Below are 7,013 nucleotides of genomic sequence, written 5' to 3'. Positions count from 1 at the left end.
TTAAGTTTTGATCCAAACAGTTTCAATTTCTTATCACTTGCTAGCCTCCTAGATAGCACTTTTGCGTACGCATCTATGGTATACAAGTACTTAAATACATTATTACTTCTCTAATCTTTATACCTTCAAATGACCCATTAATTACATGCCATGTGATTCCCTTGTTAGTGATTAGAAACTCTACATCTTCTTGCATTATTTGAGCTGTCTTTCCTGACCATAATGCTATCCTGTGATATATGGTACAATAACACAAACACATTAATTACAATGCTCCAATCACCAGTCCTATAATATGCATATACAATGGTGTAAAAACGATTACTTACCCTGAATAATCGCTATTTATGAAGTTTTGAAGGCGTTCGTAGTCATCTTTATCAAACATGGGACCCACAAACGTTTCAGACATAACAATATTTTTCTCATGACATTTTCTTGCAACCTTCTTCGAAACATAAGTATCACAATCTATCTCTTGTCTAATTGGATCATGAGGCGACCGACATCCAATTTGTTTCATCTTCTTTCCTTTCTTTGCATTTTCATAAGGTACGTCACCAACTTTCCTCATTGATTCATCAATTCCAGAACTCTTGTGTTCCGCATTTTTCCTTTTTTTGCCAGATTTTTTTTGTATTTGCATATTCGAAGTCCTCTTTTCTAAGTACCTTTCGTACCTGTCTTCTTTTCACTCTTTTGATTATGGATGCTATTTCTGGGGATGGTTGTTTTTTTTTAATCGACCTCTTCAAGTAAGACACTGATTTGCATATTCGGTAGTTCATGCTCCCATAATAAAATATATGTGTAAATTTTTATTCTAATGTTTTTATTTTATTAACACAAAACATTGTATTGGTATACCTTAATATTTAGTTATTATCTGTCACACCAAAAAAACTCTGATGAAATTAGTGGAAAATGTGATGACGTACACACTAGCTGATAACGTTCAGCTTAGCTGTTATGTCCTACCTTCTTCTTTTGGATCAACCCGCGAAACCCCTTAACACGTTATTGAGGGCTTTTATGTAATTTCAACAGACGTAATCGAGAAACCATCGCTCTCTGTGTCTCGCTCCATTTGCTCTGTCTCTCCTTGCTTCTGGTTCCCATTCTCTCCCTCATCTTCTTCCACAAAAATCAAGGTTTTGCTAAACTCTCCACCTCTCTCTGGTGAACTCCGATTCCCTTTCACATCTTCTTCCATGGCGATTATTTACGTTTCTGTAGATTAGACTTTTGGTCTATTTTTTCTCAGTTTTTTACTTGAGCTTGGTTTTAGGTGGTGCTCTTCACAACAGCTTCGAATTAATTTGGAAGTAGTTGATTTGCGTTTGAGAATTTCGACAGTGATTGTGCTTTTGTTGTGCAAATGATGCTTTCTGTGTGTGATTGGATTGGAGATTTTGGGGCTTTTGGGTTTTGTTTGTGCTGCTTTAGGAAGTTAGGAACTGGTTCTTTGAACTTTGAAGCATACGGACGTGACAAAGGATATGATCATATTATTAGCGGAGTAAGTGCTTCTGATCTGAAAAGTGCTTTTACCAAACAAATTGATGGCTTACATTAATTGTCCATAGGTTATAATGCAAAGTTTGGCCTGTTTAATCTTGGTCACTGCCCCTGGATTTCTGAAGATACCTTTTACAAATATTAACAGGGTATGTGGTCTGCAATTTTCTCATCAGCAATGCAGCATCAAGCCGAAAGCTCGAAAACAGGATCGGTCTATCTTTCGCGTACTTGATCACCACCTGTTTAAAGAAATCTTAGTACATATTATGTGCCTAAAACAACTACATTAATCAAGAATACACAGCTACGATCCTATAAAACAGATCCGGTCCAAGTAAGGCCGTAAAAGTAATCGTACCATTGAACAATGTGTCTGTTAGATTAGTTACACTGCAATCCACACAGCAAGGAAAATGTAAATAAGGATACATACATATATGGCAGTGGTTTGAATGTAAAGAACCAGTTTTTTTATGTCCTTTCTCCATATCATTGTGTATACGAGTTCGTATATTAGGAAAATTAAATTTAAATTAAAGGAGAAATTAGAATCCCTTACATTTTTTCAATACTTTTTAGATCAAACATTAATTCCTTTTTAAGATTAGATTAAGAGGCTTTGACCAATTGCCACATTAACATTTCTCTATTTTAAAATTACCTATAATTAGTTTACAGGCAGCTTCACTTCACCTTGTAACTAATTGCCTACAATCTAGGAAATTAATTTCACAGTCCTTTAAACTCCTACGTTTTAATGACTCTTTCTATAAAAAATAATTAATTAAAGTAATTTAAACTCCTATGTTTTTAATGACTCTTTCTGGAAAAAAAAATTTTAATTAATTAAAGTAATTCCTCATTATTAGTAAAAAAAAGTAATGAAAATAAACGTACCAAAAATTCAAATGTACTACAATCAAATGTATCAAAAATTCAAATGTACCAAAAATTCAAATGTAACCAGAAACCAAATGTACCAAAAATTCAAATATACCATAAACCAAATGTATTCATCTTATTAGTAACCAAACTTACCGATATAATCAAACGTACCGATGTAACCAAACGTACCTAACAACGAGTTTTTTTTACATTCTATTTAATTTACTAACATAAATGTTTCAATAAAAAAACATGAATAGACTTCTAAGAAAATAAAATGAAATGATATTAAGCACCAAAATTGTAGGGAAAATGTTTAATCAAATTTTCAAAAGGAATAGATGTTTAATCTATGACATTTAAAAACGAAGCGTCTATATCAAAACGCCCCTTATTTTTTTTCCAACTTCTTGTTGAACTTTAGTGCTTTACCATTAGCTGAAGGATATACATATTTTTTATATTATTATGTTCCTCATTTCCTGCCTTTTTTAACCTTTATAATCATATTGGTGCGGTCACTTAATATTATGATCTGCTGATAATTCTCTTCGCTCATTTGTAAGTGAAATGTCTTAGGTTTAATTGTTGTCATTACCAATTCGAGGTTTAGTAACCCATTATGAGGTTTAGTCCACTATATCTCCAAAAGAAGCTGTAAATCACTAATGAGGTGTATTCAATTGGGATTTTGTGGGGTTTTAACTCTTTTAATGAATTGAGGGGTATTCAATCAAGTTTTTAAATGATTCTCTAAAATTCAAAGTGTAATCAATCATGATTTTAAGTAGTTTATTAAAATCATTAGAAATATGGGTGTATTTGTAACATCTCACATCGCCTAGGGGAGTGGATCATGTAAACCTTATATGTGCATGCCCATCTCTTCCAAGCACGAGGCATTTTCGGAGCTCACTAGCTTCGGGTTCCATTGGAACTCTGAAGTTAAGCGAGGTCGCGCGAGAGCAATCCCATGATGGGTAACCCACTGGGAAGTTCTCGTGTGAGTTCCCAGAAACAAAACCGTGAGGGCGTGGTCGGGGCCCAAAGCAGACAATATCGTGCTACGGCGGAGTTGAGCCTGGGATGTGGTGGGAGCCCGGGCCGGGATGTGACAATTTGGTATCAGAGCCAATCCTTAGCCGGAAGTGTGTCGACAAGGACGTCAAGCCCCTAAGGGGGGTGGATTGTAACATCTCATATCGCCCAGGGGAGTGGATCATGTAAGCCTTAAATGTGCATGCCCATCTCTTCCTAGCACAAGGCCTTTTAGGAACTCACTGGCTTCGGGTTCCATCGGAACTCCGAAGTTAAGTGAATTCGCACGAGAGCAATCCTATGATGGGTAAACCTATTGGAAAGTTCTCATGTGAGTTCCCAGAAACAAAACCGTGAGGGCGTGGTCGGGGCCCAAAGCGAACAATATCGTGCTACGGCGGAGTCGAACCCGAGATGTGGTGGGGGCCCGGGGCGGGATGTGACATTATTCAATTAGAATTTTCAAAAAATGTATAGCATTCCAAATGTATTCAATTAGAAATTGATTTTTAAAGAGTTTGAAAAAAAATTGAGGAATTCGAGAGAATTACAGAGATTTCGTAGTGTATTTTAAGCATCCACAAATCTCTCCTCCCACCTGTATCCTCTCTCTCCCCCTTCTCTTTCACACTGCAATAATAGCCCATTAAAGACAAACCCTTCTCTATTTCGGTTTTAAGATTCACTATAATCTGTCCATTTTGTTTATGTTTTGTGTTTTAAGTATGTTAAGGGGTGTAATCAATTGGAAATTTGAGATATTTTATTGGTTTCATAAATCTATAAATTTTTATAGAGTTTAATTGATTTGTAGAGATTCCATGTAAAAAAATTTTATCAATTCTCTCGAAATCTCATGGGAAGAGATTTTAATTGAGAATTTGAGAGATTTGTGATGGCATTAAAAAGTTGAAATGTAATGGGAAGAGATTTTAATGTATTCAATTGAGAATTTGAGAGATTTTGATGAATTTTTATGGAGTTTAACTTATTTGTAGAAATCCAATATAAATTTTTTTATTCAATTCCCTAGAAATCTCATGGAAAGATGTGAGATTTGTGAATGTTTAAAATACACTACAAAAGCTCTCAAATTCCCTCAAATTCCTTACTTTCTCAATTTTTTTTTTAAAATCAATTTCTAATTAAATACACCTAGAATATTATAAACTTCTTTAAAATCCTAATTGAATACACATATATTTTTAAGGATTTTAATAAACTATCTTAAAATTCTAATTGAATACACCTTGAATTTTAGATAATCACTTAAAATCCTAATTGAATACCCCTAGATTGATTAAAAGAATTAAAATCCCTCAAAATCTCAATTGGATACACCTTGTGGATGCATAAAATACAATACGAATCTCCAATTCCCTCTAATTTCTCAACTTTTTCAAATTCTTTAAAATCAATTTCTAATTGGATTCACTTGGAATTTTATAAATTTTTCTAAAATTCTAATTGAATACACCAAAATTTTTAAGGATTTTAATAAAGTATCTCAAAATCCTAATTGAATACACTTTGAATTTCAGATAATCTCTTAAAATCATGATTAAACACCCCTAAATTCATCAAAAGAATTCAAATCTAGGGTTAAACTTTGTTTACTACCCTCATGTTTCGTGGTTTTCAACATTTAGTACATCAAATTTGTTTTGTCCCAGAGTCATACCTAAAGTGTTAATTTTGGGACAGTCTCATACATCCATTAGTCAAACTGTTAATTCTCCCGTTAAGTGATGACGTGGTGCCATGTGGACAATAACTGGGCACGACGTGTCATTAAAAATATTAAAATAATTAATTAAATAAAAGTTAAAAAAAAAACCATCCCTTCTCCCCCCCTCCCCCAACCCTAAAGAAAAAGAAGAAGAAGAAAAAAAGAAAAAAAACCGAATCTGCAACCCAGAAGAAGAAGAAAAAAGAAAAAAAAAGAAAAACCTAATTTACAACCCAGAAGAAGAAGAAGAAGAAGAAGAAGGGAAAAAAAAAAACCAAATCTGCATCTCAAAAGAAGAAGAAGAAAAAAAAAAACAGCAACCTAAACCTAGTTCGTCCACCCCCCCCCCCCCCGCCCCGTGACCGTGAACGTGAACCCAGACCATGAACTCCATATTTTTGGGATTTTCAGTGTGGGTGAATTTCAAACATACTTTGAGATGGGGAAGAAGAAGAAGAAGAAGAAGAAGAAGAAAAGAAAAAAAAACAGCAGCCCAAACCCAGTTAGTCCCCCCCGCCCCACTACTGCAGACGTGAACCCAGACCATGAACTCCATATTTTGGGATTTTCAATGTGGGTGAATTTCAAAAATACTTTGAGATGGGGAGTTTGAGATGATTTTTGGACTGGTTTTGTGGTAGATCTCCATTAATCTGGAAATGACGAACTGGGTTTTTTTTCCTTTCCTTCTTCTTCTTCTTCTTCTGGGTTGGGGGCGGGATTGGGGGTTTTTTTTTTTTTTTTTTCCTTCTTCTTCTTTTGGGTTCTTGTTCTTGTTCTGGGTTAGGGGCGAGGGGGACGATGGGATGGGTTTATTTATTATTTTTTTTAACTTTTATTTAATTAATTATTTTAATATTTTTAATGACACGTGGCGTCCAATCATTGTCTACATGAGCGCTACGTCATCACATAATGGGAGAATTAACAATTTGACTAACAGATGTATGAGACTGTCCCAAAATTAACACTTTAGGTATGACTCTGGGATGAAAAAAACTTGATGTACTAAATATTGAAAACCATGAAACATGAGGGTAATAAACAGAGTTTAACCTTAAAATCTATTAAAATCTCAATTGAATACAACCTCCTAAATCAACGTGACTATATTTAATATAAAATAAAGATGTTCATATATTCTTGTAGTAGCATTATGGAACATATTTGTGATGGCATTAACAAATACCAAATTGGATTGCAGACATGTAAAATACGATGAGATGCCCTTTATTCTCCTTTTCGTTTGAGGGATGCCCTTGATCACTTTGGCCACTTTTATGTTTTTCAACATTTATATGACTATCCTTGTTGATTGGAGGAAGACGTTTTATGCGTATAACTATCAAGATAAAGAGCACAACCACAGCCCTTAATCAAAGCAAATAATCTTCTGAAGCAAGTTTTATTTATTATTTTTTTTTTTTTAGTTATGTTTCTCATGTTAATTGTTATCAAATCATTGTTTTGTACCATACACAGAAATGACTAAATGTCTTTTACGAGTATCATTAATGGGAGGAAGAAGTTGTGTTAAATCATTTTTATGCCCATTAATTTTCATTTCTAATATCTTTTTTGGTTGACCAATAAAATTTTGTTAATAAATAATTAGTATATGCCCCACACACAAAGTGTATATGAATTTTTTTTAGTTTTGTTTTTAAAATGGAAGAAAGAGAGAACGTGAGAGTTGGGAGAAGGAGAGAGGTTTAACTTTTTTATTTTTTTAAATTAGAGAGGTTAAAAGCACATGTAAGTGAATCTTAAACAAAAACAAAAAATAAAAACAAAAAAACCAAAAAAAAAAAGAGCAAAATTATCTTATTGTCCTTAACTT

This window comes from Malus sylvestris, chromosome 17, assembly GCF_916048215.2.
Source record: "Malus sylvestris chromosome 17, drMalSylv7.2, whole genome shotgun sequence".
Lineage (NCBI taxonomy): Eukaryota > Viridiplantae > Streptophyta > Magnoliopsida > Rosales > Rosaceae > Malus > Malus sylvestris.
The sequence above is the reverse complement of the archived record's forward strand: the minus strand, read 5'-3'. Positions refer to the sequence as shown.